The 13,585-nt window shown below is 44.7% G+C and overlaps 1 pseudogene; it reads right to left on the bottom strand.

Moving 5' to 3' along the window:
• Positions 1–1,086: 1,086 nt before the first annotated feature.
• LOC104407829 overlaps positions 1,087–13,585 on the bottom strand; it is a 29,660-nt pseudogene continuing 17,161 nt past the window's right edge.

Raw genomic sequence — 13,585 nt, 5'->3', positions numbered from 1 at the left:
TGGAGTCCTTTATCTAATGGAAATGGGATCTGAAAGTGAGATCTGCAGGATTATGCTCTTTTTGAGTTTTTAAAATAAATGGAAACAAAAAAGAGGGCACACAACATATCGTGAATGTGGAAGGGTTGTTATTCCAGTCTCATGGCCTCCCTTCATAAGGCACTGTTACACAGTTCTTTTCTGCTTGTTCCTACTCTTCAGCTGTGACATAAAGGGGATTCAAAAGGCCATGTAGTGAACCAAATGAGAGTTAGAAATGTCTTGTTTCGCTTCGAGTTTGACTGTAGACAAACTGTTCTGTTAACTCTATTGAGAAGGTAGCTCAGAGATGGGACTCAGGGAGGAGAGGAAGACTAAAGCCACTATGATGACCAAAAGCAAAGTATGTAACTGTGACCTAAGTAATGTTCCTCTCTTTTTCAGGCATTAAAATCTTCATCAACCATCAATTTACTGCCTTATAGCCATATTCCACATACTTCATTTCACCTGATCCCAAAGTACTGTGTATTAAACCAGGTTTCACATGGAAACTTAGGATCAAAGGAAATAGGGTGCATCCAACACAGTAGAGAGCCAGAGCAATGAAGTTTTCCTTATGGAAGCAGAAAACTCAGATTACTGGTTGCAGAGCCAGGGCATTCTAGTAGGAACTTTCTTTGAGATATCTGTGTAAAGAAAGAGCGAGAAAAGGCAAGGTGCCTGATGAATTTTTAGGAAGCTGTCTAAGAACTAAGAGAACTTAAAGGATGTCATCTTTCTGTCACTGACATAGGCATTTCCAGTTGCATTCAGATTTGAGGTGCTGTAAGAACTGCACATGTGAGGAGTGTATGGAAATGGAATAAAAATAGGTCTTTTTAACCTTCCATGGTATGCTAAGGCCTTGGTCTGCATCGAGATTATATCTGGGCTAGAAACTATGCCCACTAACAGAGTAGATCCCAATTCAACCTGCAGACCAAGAAGGCTCTACAGGACCTGATGGAATTAAGTACAGAGGAGAGGTGGGGTGTTTTGCTTCCTTACCACCAGTCCTCTACTTCGTGTCAGCTGTTCCCACCTTGGAAGCCTGTTAATACTAACCTGAACTGCAAGGGAAAACATATTCTCTTGCTGTGTGGTCATCTGTAGAAACAAAAGAGAAAGAGCAATGAGCTGCAGAACTGCGTGGCAGGGTAGTGCCAAGCTTCTTACACTTTAACACAACCACCCCACTACCTTAATTTTTTTACTTTCCACACTGTGAATGCAGGAACAGAAAAATATCTACATGGGGTCAGACCAATGGTCTCGCTTTCCAATGTATCTCCCATACAGCTGTAAAAGGCCCCTGGATGCATTTTGATACCTTCTAATGCAAAGACATTTTTGTAAGTAGAGACCCTTTCATTACCGTGACCCAACAGCCTTGCTTTTTTATAGATAAGTAGTATTTTCACGTGAGATATCGATTTCTAAAATGTATGTACTAAACACAAAACTTCTTGTGTAAGATGGAATAGCAAAGAGAGCAGGTGACAATATTTAGCTCTGTAAATGCTGGATTAAGAAGTCTTGTCTTCTTGACATGGTTTGGAAAGGGGAACAAGAATATAATTCAGTATACAGCATGTAGGCCTGTGGTGCTGCTTTCTTATTCTTCAGTGGTAGTTCTTAATGTTCCATCTGCAGTTTTGGCTCATACTGAGAGACTCAAGATAACTCCAAGATCTCTCTTCTTTGTGCTGATAGTTCATTTAGAGCTTTAAAGGGTAAGAAAATATTTTTCTGTTACCCTCTGAGTACCTAATGGATAGCAGGATTCTTCACGTGAAAAGCACAGAACTGAATTCTGCCTTCTGGTGGATCAGGGTGGCAGCATGTAACATTGATTTTAAATAAATGTCTAAGTATTTGCAAGAGACCCAAGGAGCTGGAGGAGACATCCTAAGTTGACAGAGCAGCTTTCTTTCCACAGAGGCATAGCTTGAAGCTAGAGGAAGTAAAAAACTGCAGTAATTTTGAACACATACACACCACAACATAAGCATAGTGCCAGGCAGTCTCATCTTCAAGAACAGAAAAGCAATTGATTCTGCTTCTTGAATGTCAGAGTTTTATACAGAGGAAAACCAAGCTTGGAGTTGCAGGAAGAAGTGCACCGGAATAAGGGAGATGGGGGATAAGGGACATAGAAATGTGTCTGAATGGGGGGTATAATAGTTTCTCTTTGCTTATATCACTGAAATCTCACCTGGCTTACAGTAGTCGTACACATGCACTGTTGCTGCTTTCAGGTTCTGCACTTCAACATCTTGTTCCACTGAGATGTTAAGCTTCAGAGAAGTCTTACCCAGCTGGAAAGAAGAATAGGAATTAGCAGAAATGCACTGGCCATCCTGAAGTCATCTACACACCAACTTTATTCCTTCCGCATCAGAGATTTCTTTTTCTATCTTTCCAGGTTCTTCCACGCTCTTTGTTTTCTGCCAAAATTTTAGCATCCTTGACCAGCCTAAAGATTTGCATTTCTGATCTCTGAGAGTCCCAATACAAAGTACTGCAGTTGCTATTACTTGAATAAGCAGCTCCCTGTGGTCTTTCTCTTACCTCTTCCAAGTAGATTGTGGCTTTGTCTTGTTTTACCTCTGTCTTTTTTGCCAGAGCTATCTTCTCCAGCTGTATAGGAAGACAAGAGATGAGCTTGGTTAGCATTAGGTCATTTGCCTTCCCTGTTGTCTCACACCAAGTATGGTATTTGTCAGTGAACCACTGCTGACCAAAGCACTTAGCCTACTCAGGGGAAGACCTGCATAACCCAGCTATAATGGCATTGAGATTGCTGGGGGTGCACAAAGCCTCAGAAAGACTTTTTTCACATTTGGAACAAGTGTTCTTGAGCCATGTTCCTACTTTCAACGCTTGCAGCAAACGGAAACATGGATAAGAGGAGGATATGATATATCTTCCTGGTTATCTCCTGGAACACTGGAGCATGTCGTTGTACAACTCTACAGGATTCGACACCACTTTATGGAGTATCCCTACAAACGGCACTGGCAATGGAGAAGGGTCTCAGTTCACCCTCAGGTGATTCTATCTAGGTGCTTTTCAGCTCCTCTCTAACCTCTTACTGCATATCTGATCCTCACTACCAAACATGAAAAACTGCACGGTCAGTTCCGCAAGTGGAAAATTGCCTTGTGAGATAGCCCACTGTATTTGCACTTGCTTAGTTTAATTAACTTGTAGCAAGATAAGTAAATACCATTCTCCACCAGTTCTTAGATATTTGGATATTTCTGGCTCAGCTACATCAGAAAAACACATTTTCATATCTTCAGGGAAGGCCAGAGGAAAAAGTCTTACTGCTTTCACAGAGCTCTTCACAGGAATGAACCCTGACAGCACCTCCACCTCCACCAGGGCCATGTTACTGGTTTCACAGTCCCCTATGTAACTGAAAAAGGCAGGAGAGAAGCACAATAGATATGGAAGGCATCACAGCATGTCTAGGAGACACTAATGAACACTTCCAAACTCTGGCCTGCTCTACAGTGAAAGCTCAGCAGGATGTCTAACTGATAGGAGAAAGGGGCAAAAATTTGCCCCCATCTACTTGCTCAATATTGAGACAGATTGTGCAGCGAATGTGTTATGGTTAATGTGTTACAGCTTCAAGTCCTCTCCAACATGGAGGTGTTACTTTCAAGACAGGAGGGTGTGGAGAATATGGACCAAGACACTCATCCTAAGCAGATGCAGGCAAGTGAAATAAGGACAGGGACTGGAATTGTTGCTACAGGAGAATGCACCTCAGGGGTGGTTCAACCCAGCCTGCCAAGTGTTCCCTAGGGAGGGAACTCGGCACTTGGGAACACTGCCATCTCAGTTGCTAGTACTCTTGGGGCTGTTGAGCTGCTCTACGCTGACCGAAATAGTTGCTGTGGTTCTGCAAGACACCTCAAATGCATTCCCATGCTTCTCCAGGCCTCAGTTCGTGATCATTTTGGGATCTATGGAGAAGAAGAGAGTCTTCCCCCGTGTCTTCGTCTCCACAGACAGGAGGTTTTTAGGGGGGTTTTGGTCTGGGAATCTCATACCTGACAGACAAATGGATGTAAAGCTGTTCCCTGACACCGTCATATTCTCTTGGTACTGTTTCCACTTCCAGAACAAAGACTTCTTCTGTTTCTGCTGGTGGGATGTTACAGTACAAAGTGGCCTGGTGGGGAAGAAAATATCTCTGTGAAGTGCCCTGGAGTTTCCCTGTATGGGCTAAAGGACTACCCATGCCTCCGGTTTTTAAGGAATTGGTGACTAGTGGCTAACACAGTTGGCACCAGCTGTGCTTTATGTTCAGACATGCTGTTTAGCACACAGCATCAGGTACATCTGCCAAATGTAACCCTCAGCATGGAGGCTCAGCTGTCTATGATCCAAGGCCTCATTCAGTACAGCAATGTCTCAGTCTTACTGAAAAAGAAAAGTTAATCATTAAAATGTGAGAAAGTACATTAGCTAAAACACTGCCTGCAAGGAGAAAGAAATATAACTCTTAACTCTTGACATGAGAATGGTTAGCAGTTCCAGGTCTCAAGAGGAAAAATACTGACAAAACAACTATAAAAACCAAAAGAAAGAAAGAGTAAAGAATCAGAAGAAGACAATTCAGCAAGAGGGATGATCACACTCCTCCAAAAAGCAGCATAGGCCAATCTTCCTCCATCTGCCTGGTGCCTGACTGCCTGGTCAGCAGTATTCATCAGATGTCTTATGCTTATTAACTATAGTCAAGTGTAGCCAAGCAGTATGAGTCCTAGTTACTTCCTACATGCATTAACAACAAATCATTGTTGTGTCCTCTTGTCTATACACTACTTGCAGAGCCTCTGAACAGAAGAGGTGGCTGAACAGAAGTGACACAATGAGGGAGGCTTTCACAGGGAGTGACTTGAGTTCTTTGCTGCATGAGTGGCTTATAAGCAGACCACTATCAAAGCTGCCAGAAAAATAAGATGGACCAGTTGTGTTGGTGTACTGAGATAAGAAGACCTTGGGCCTCCATCTCTCCTTATCTCTGTGTGTGCTAACAATCCAAAGATTATCAGGTCAGAAGATACACAGTGCTCAGCTCCTGAAGCAATGACATCAGCAGCATATGTTCAATATAGAAGCAGGTACTGTTCTGTATCTCATCACTCCTGCCTTCAGATCTACTGGTGTCTTTACAATGACATGGCTCTATAGCATGGGGCAGCAAAGCTGAGCCATTTCTGAGATGAAGGTACCATGATGGTTACAATAAAACCATGCCAACAGAGTATACCACAGCTCCTTCAAGATTGACATGATTCTGCCTAGAAAACCAAATCCTACTCAGAATTTGAGGCTATGGTGCCTCCTTAGAGCCAAACCTCACTTGAACAGTCAGTGGCAAAACCTGACAGTTCTTTTCCTTGTATACATGCACCTGTACATAAATGCAGCCACTGCCAGTTGCTTGAACTGTGTACATCCCTGGGACTGCAAGGAGAGATGTCTGATGCAGGACCAACTTGCTGTTCCTGTGCACATGGAACTCCAATGGAGAAGCCTCCTTGCTTTTCACCGTCACCTTTACATCTCTGGTCTCCTGAGGAATGAGGGCTGCATACTGAGCGAGGGCCTGGAGGCTAACAACTGTATCCTGAAGGTAGAGAGAGAGTCACATGCTGTGGAACCATGGAGTACAAGATGCAGCACAGCAGGTCAGATGCTTAAGGGAGAACAGCACTCCTCATGGCCCCAGTCCACACTCTGACACAGGCGGGGTCTGTGCCACTAGGTGCAAAGGTGGGGTCTATGCCACAGGCAGCAGGATTACTTTCTGTTCCCTGGAAAGGGTGGCTTCTGAGCCCTGGGGTTAGCAGTCTCAGGCCCTGGGTAGTCTCAATTACACCACACAGAAAGAGAGTTTCCCCATGGCATTCCCCTTCCCAAGCAGCATTCACGTATGCCTGCCTGCAAAGGATAGATCTAGAGTGGCGTGCACGAGAGGTGTGCACGTCACTCCAGGCACAGTATCTCTCTCCTTCCCCCATGACTTTCCCCAACTTATTACCTATGTGGAAGCAAATCCACCAAAGACATTTCTTTGTCCACTGAGCCAGTGCACAAGCTTTCTTACTGAGGCTTCATTGAATGCCAAGTCTGATTTGGAGACATGAGGCAGGAGGATGTAGGCTATTGTCTCAATCATAGAAGAAGAAGATTCTTCACTACTGGAATGTGATGTCAGGAGTTCTGCTGATGGGGGGAGAAACATGTGGAAGAGAAGGACCTATGAACATCAACTTCTCCTGCCCTTGCATCCTTCGAAGACTGGCAGTTTCCTGTATACCACTGGAAATACACGTACCTTTCCAGGGCACCTCAGAGTACAGAAGCCAACCACTCGTGTTGCTTTTGTACTCTGAAAGGCCAGCCTTCTATGACAGGCTCCACTTCTTCCTTTGAAAGCACAGAGAGATCCAGGCCTCAATTCCTCAACCAGTTCCTCCAGAAAACAGTGTTTTAGAAACTGATTGACTCTGAACAGAAGCTTTTTGCTTAAAGTGCTGTCCTAGTCTTACTAATCTCTGCGTACTGTGTATATTCAAACCTATGTCCCCAAGCTACAGCTTTTTCGCTGTTTCTGCATTTCCCTAGGACAGTCTAACAGAGCTCCCTGCTCTGAAAAGCTGCAGGATACATTTCCAGTCAGTTGTATCTGTTGTGCTAGCATTGGTCACTCTTTGAGGGAGAATTGCTGATGGGCTACCAGAGGATCAAAACTACCCAACTCATTTTGTTGGCAACCTCACTATGTAGTGCATAGGCTAGGACAGTTTTAGCTAGAGCTGGCCTCCCACCTGTGGTCTATGCTCACAGGCATTGAATACATCTGAGTCCAGTCAAATGTTTTGCTGTAGTAATGGTAGGGGGCTAACCAAAATTCAGCTAAGAATTTAGCTTAATTGTGCCAGTGTAGATTCCTCCTGCAATGGTACAAATGTGAAACCTTGAAATGCTTTTAAATTCCAAGTCAGTTTTCAGAACAAACCTTTACTTTTGAAATAGAATCACAAAATCACTTGTTTGCCTAAAACCAGCATAAAGACTTTAGAATTTAGCTCAGGGGCTCTATGGACTAGTATAACTTCGTTATGCTTATCAGAAAGGAAGGTTTTTGCATGAGGGATTTATAATTTACAACTCCCAAGCTGGTGTAAGCAGAAGAAGTTTTAAATGAAGTGGTAGAAGGTGTCTTGAAGATGCAGCTACAGCTGACCTACAGATTAACCTTGATTCTTTAAAAAGGCATCAAACTCCTCTTTAAGATCCAACTGTAATCCTGTTAGTGAGGCTAATAGTGAAAGGTGTCTCTAGCCAGCAGAAAATAAACCTCTGAGGTAGAGATTCACCAGCAGGCAAATTGCAGTCACATCCTCAGACTCAGTACGCAGAACACAGACACGTTTAAACATGTAGGACAACACCTTTCCCTCTCTTACAACTCCATTGCTCTTGTCAAGCCACTGCTAACTATTAACAGTGGAAACAAAAGCCAAAGAAAACTAAGACTTGACCCACAGGCAGTTTGTAGTGCTCTATCCTCTAAGGCTTTAAGGAGACATTTTCCAAAGTGCTTGGTAAGTTAGAACCATCAGACTGACTGGACACCCCTGAGGATGTTCTCCAGTCACTTGTTCAATATATACTATCTCAGAGGCAGCTCTGAATAAGCATTGGCACTCAATGTGTGCAATTCAACTTCTGCCAGTTCACCCACTAGCCACCCTGTGAAGCCAGCTGGGCAGCTTGAGTGGCTGTGCAGTGACCTGCACTCTGCACTTGGAGCTGGTCAGGCAGAAAAATCCTCTCTCTCTTTTTTCTTCTGTCTCATTTCTTCAGTCCCCAATGTAGTTCATCACACTGCTATATGAACACATGAGTGGAGAAACCTACTTAAGCCAAATCAGGTAATAAATATTATAACCAAATGTCTAGCCATAAGCTTAGGTGCTTTGAAATCCCCACCTGGCATCCTCATTAAGGATAGAAGTCGATTTTTTGCCACATTAAAGAGACAAGAGGATGAACCAAGCTCAGCAGCACAGCAATAAATATGCATCCACACAAGCGCCCTGAGCTGAGTACAGCAGCAATGCAGAAGCAGTCAAAAGGTTTGAATTCTGCATGTAAATGCCCTGACCAGCAGCTGAATAGACATGGTGAACCAAGTTTCCTCTGTAAGGTCTCTTGCACTACAGATGAATTGCTGAAGAATGACGGGAGCATCACAACTCAAGTGAGTCCTTTGACCACAAAAACTGAGCATGGATGACTTCTGCTGCTTTCAATTAGAAATTGTTCCTGGGTCTGAGAAAACTAGAGACTCTTGCAGCTTCAAGAAATTACCATTTTCTGACACGAAAGCCAATCTGAGAATAGTTATATTTTCAAAATCACTGCAATTAAATCCTACAGATATCAAACTTTAAAAAAGTCATTGCCTCTAGAACCCAAAATCTTCTAAACAGCAACCTAGCAGTTTCCTTCTCCAGCATATGCAGGAGCTGCTCTCTCATCTGCATATCCTTACTCAGTGTGAAGACATAAGCCATCAAAGCCTTGACATAAAGGCTTGTTTTATCAAGTGTCACATTCTTGGGGCAATGTACGGCATTATCCAGCATGGTGACCTGAGAAAGGAATTCCAACCTAGTGAATTTCCTCTGACAAAAAAAAAAGGTTGTTGTGAAAATATATTCCCAACCCTCAAGCATCCCAGCTATATCTTTGGTGTATTTCAGTTCTAGCAGCTCTCTCAGGGCTGTGGAACATGAATTAGAGTGGACAAAGCATCACTCGCTGTGGGTTGAAAACAAAGATCTGACTGGACATATCACTGGGAGGTGGGATTGTCAATACACTTGAGAATCCAGCTGTAGGAAGTGATTGGTAACACCCTAGCTCAGATCTGTCAGATCTGCATTCTGTGGGCCTCAGCTCATGAGGGGGTACAACGTTGTTCTCAGAACTGTACCAATAAGGCTGGAATATCAGCCCATTATAGCTCGAAGAGCCTGCACTTGGCCTGAAGATCACTGCTTTTATTTTAGGTTGAAGAAGGGGGGTTGCATACCTGAAAGGTGGTCTTCTTTTTATCCTTTGACTATATTGGTCAGTTTAATGGAAACTACTGCATCTCCCTGCAAGCCCTGAGCCATTTTCAGAGGCAATTGTTTCCCCTGATATCAGTTGGGAATGGCACATGCTCTGCTTTGCTGCAAATCAGGCCTTTTATATTAAGAACTCCTTTCCAAGCTAACAATTTCCTATTGAGCTTATAGTATACAAAGGTGGGACATGGCAGAACCTTTCACCAACTCAAGCTGGGTACTCCCTGAAACCACAGACGTGGGGAGCATGCTGCCAAGCCCTATAAGAGTTTGGATGTGACTTACATTCTTCTGCAGACAGAGCTCCACCAGTGCAGCAGCAATATAGGCTGTTAACGAGATTGTATCATCCACACCACGCTGCAAGTCACACAGACAAACAGCAGAAAAAGCCAAAACCACACACGGATTGCCTGCCATTGTATAGCCCCCAAAACTGCTTATGGATGGTGTACGTGACACAGGATGGGAGCATGCCTCAGGGAATTCCTGAACATAAGGGGACTGAAGGAAAGCATTCCATGCTCACTTACTGAGTATAATGGAAGTCTGGTGTTGAGGGCAGCCTCAGAGCCATAATGTGCATCCAGCCTAGGCATGCATTCTCATAGAAGGGCATGAAACAGACTGTTAATCTATTTATTTTCTTAAATATGTTACAACTGGACTCTCGAATAAAGTGTTTGTGACCCAGGATTTGCATACAAGAAGCAATGCAAGTTTACATTCACTTCAGCTGACTGTAAGAAGTTACAGGTTAATATGGGTAAACAGGCTCACAGGAGCCTCTTTTCCCATCAGAGGACATTTGTTCTTGGGGAAGTTCTGCCTGTATCCTTAGACATGAGACACGACCTCATCTAAAATGAGAAGGGGAATTTGGGCTGAGCTGCTGAGAAGCATTGTTCACACTGAATAGCAGAAACTTTGAAGTGTAAGGGGAGGGGGGAGACAAAACCTATTCCAAAAAGTTCTGTTCAAATAGAAAGCCCAAGCTGAGAAATTAATGAAAATCAGACAAGGATGGACAGTCTACATGTACACTTTGGGGTCTGGGTTTTGTTTTTGTATGGCATCCAAATTTTAAGGGAAAAAGTGTAACTCTTTGCTTTGCTAAAATAGCAGACTCTTTCTTTCATCAACCTGCCTTGTATTTAATATGGGTGACCTTGTAATCTGACCAGTCTGCAATATTTTTACCTTTACAAGGACAATGAACCCAGTTCGTGTTCACCAACAGCTTGGTGCATTTCCAGCTACACTGCAGGGATCATTTTAGGGATGTCAGGCTCGAGAAGTCATACTTTTTGGGAGGTGGACAACAGCTGTGTCTTCAGATAATCTCATACTAGAGCACATAGGCAGGACTATCTGGAGTGTATTGTGCATCGTAAGGCATGAGCAGAGGGATAATGCTGCCAGGGTATTCTAGACAAGCACTAAAATATAGAAATATTTCTCCCCATGCCCTTGAAGTGCCCTGGCACAATTGGCCATGCTGCCTTTTGACTAAAGTAAAAATGAAGAAATCCTAGCAGAGATCCTACAAAGTATCCTAAAAGGATACCAGAGAGGGACTCTTCATCAGGGACTGTAGCAATAGGACAAGGGGTGATGGGTTTAAACTTCAACAGGGGAAGTTCAGGTTAGATACAAGGAAGAAGTTCTTTACTGTGAGGGTGCTGAGGCACTGGAACAGGCTGCCCAGAGAAGTGGTGAATGCTCCATCCCTGGCAGTGTTCAAGGCCAGGTTGGACAGAGCCTTGGGCAACATGGTCTAGTGTGAGGTGTCCCTGCCCATGGCCGGGGTTGGAACTGGATGTTCTTAAGGTCCTTTCCAACCCAAACCATTCTATGATTAAAACCTCACCTAGAGGAAATGCCTGTGGTTTTAGACCATGCTTTTTCATTCTGCTCTGGGAAGGTGCCTTGGCTGTGCTAGGCCATGGGGACATTGCTTTGTGCTCCTGTGCACAGAGAAGGAGCCTGGGGAAGCAACCCTGTGCCTCACATTGTGTTTCTCCCGCTCCCACTCCCATGTCCGGCAGCCGAACCTTCAAGTCACCACACTCTGAAAGCATCCACTGGGCAGCTGGTGCTTCTGCAGCCAGAGCAGGGCACCGTGCACATGATCCTTATGGATGTAGATGTGAGAGCTGGCTTGTCCAAAGGACCTGGCTACAAAAGCTGTCAGCCTGTGAGCAGAGCACAGAGGATCCCATGTCACAGCCAGGAGCTGAACCAACAAGGATAATAGATTTGGGATGACAGTAGCAACTTTGGTCACTCACCATGTGCGGCGCTGTATGAGCCACCATCATGTTTGTAGAGCAGCTGATGCTGGTAACCTATGAAGATGGGTGCCAGGACATGACTCTCAGTGTGAGGTCTTGTAGCATCTCTGACTGTATCTGGCTGTGGAAAGAAAGCTCCACAGCAAGAGACCTCACCAGGTCCTACAGTCAGAGACGTTGAGGCAAACCTCCCACCCCACACTCCCCATGCACCCCACATCAGCATGACTAGAAGCAGTTGCACAGCTCCACTGACGGCAAAACGCTGTCTGCATCTGTTTGCTTTTCCTCCACCCTCCATAGGGCCTCATTGGTTACCCTCCATCTTGCCCCTCTGCTGCTGCCAGTCTCCCTCTCCCAAATATCTGACCCACTTGCAGTACAAGAAAGAAAGGGGGAAGGAGAGGAAATAAAAGCCTATAACCCTATCCATGGGAGGCTGCTAAGCTTGCAGCGTAGCAGGGTAAGGAGACTGGCAGGCTGAAATGTGAGGCACTCTGCAAAATGGAACACAGACACTGGCACTGTATTAAATTCAGATTAACCTGGACAGAGCTGACATGCCCCCAAAATATGTGGCCTAAAACATGGGGAAACACTAAGCTACCGAACTCCTATCTATCCCCAAAGGCCATTCTTTATTCCAGTTAATAGCAGCTGATGCCATTTCCACAAGGGACTTCCATCTGCCTCAGACTGATAAGAGAACAAACCATAGGCATCACATAATGATGGAAATCATTTCCTACACCCTTCACTAAAAAGCAGGCTTAGTACCTCAATAACCGTGAGAGACACAAGTCCTGCTTCTGCAAAAGCACACTTTTCCTTCCATGAGACACATCCTTTATTCTCTGTAATACCTTTCTTTGTCACAGCTCTGGCAGTGCTCCCACTTCTGCCCTGCACTTCGCTACCAGACCAATTGCCCACAATCTTGATTTATAGCACCTTCATTTTGGAGCAGAAGGAAAAAAGACAATATTTACCTGTTTTCAGGAATTTCAGTGCTTTATCTTCAATTTCTGGGACCAGTTGTTTACTTTTATTCAAGTACTGGAGTATGAAGATGTTTGGTGCAAACTGAACCATGTTCTGTTCACCACAGCCAAAGGGCATCATGAGTAGCTGGTCTAAATTTTGAAGGTCTGGGCCCATGATGTCCCCTTAGGATTGAGGTGGAGGGGCAGGAGAAAGGAAAATCAGACATTCAGCAGTATGAAACAAAGGGACTGCTGCCTTCTCTAAACTCTACTGGGATTCTGGAGAAGACCCAGCCCCTCACTGAAAGGAGAGATGAAGATCTCTGCTGGCCTCTCCTAGATTAGGCCAGCACAGAAAAGGAAGACATCCTGGTTCTGGGAGGAGGGAGGGAATACAAAACTTGAGGGGGTCTGAAGAAAGGGGATGAGAGCTTCCATTCTTGAGTGGGTATCAAAGAGGGAGAATTACAGCAGCAAACCAGGTGGAAATCTGCAAGGATGGTTTTGGTTCACTTAGGTGAATGATAGCGCAGATGTTGGAGAAGATACCCTATTTTGTGCCTTCTCAAGCCACTCGGGGATAACCCAGCATAATTCCTTATGAGAGGAATAAATACTGAAAAAGATGCCTTGATCCACATTTCTGAGGCCAGCAGTACACCCCTTACCGCTTATCTCATGAGGAACTGGGTTGATGCATCATTAAGTGCAAGCTCTTCCCACTGGTGACCCAAGAGCAAGGAAAGTCTTTCTCACTGTCCTGGGTTCAGCTACTGCAGTCATTTTTTCTCCTTCTCAGTAGCTGGTGCAGGGCTGTGGTTTTGACTTTCAGCCTGGGAACAACGCTGATAACACCGATGGTTTTAGTTGTTGCTCAGTGATGTTTACTCTGACCAAGGACTTTCTCAGTCTCATGCTTTGCCAGAGAGGAGGGGAAGCCGGGAGGAAGCAGAGACAGGACACCTGACCCAAACTGGCCAAAGGGCTATTCCAGACCACAACACGTCATGCCCAGGATAGAAACTGGGGGGAGTTACCCGGAAGGCCCAGATCGCTGCTCGGGTCGGGCTGGGTATCGGTCGGGGGGGGGTGAGCGGTTGTGTCCTCTCCCCTTGTTATT

The sequence above is a fragment of the Nestor notabilis genome, unplaced genomic scaffold, assembly GCF_000696875.1.
Source record: "Nestor notabilis isolate BGI_N333 unplaced genomic scaffold, ASM69687v1 scaffold6856, whole genome shotgun sequence".
NCBI lineage: Eukaryota > Metazoa > Chordata > Aves > Psittaciformes > Psittacidae > Nestor > Nestor notabilis.
The sequence above is the reverse complement of the archived record's forward strand: the minus strand, read 5'-3'. Positions and strand labels throughout refer to the sequence as shown.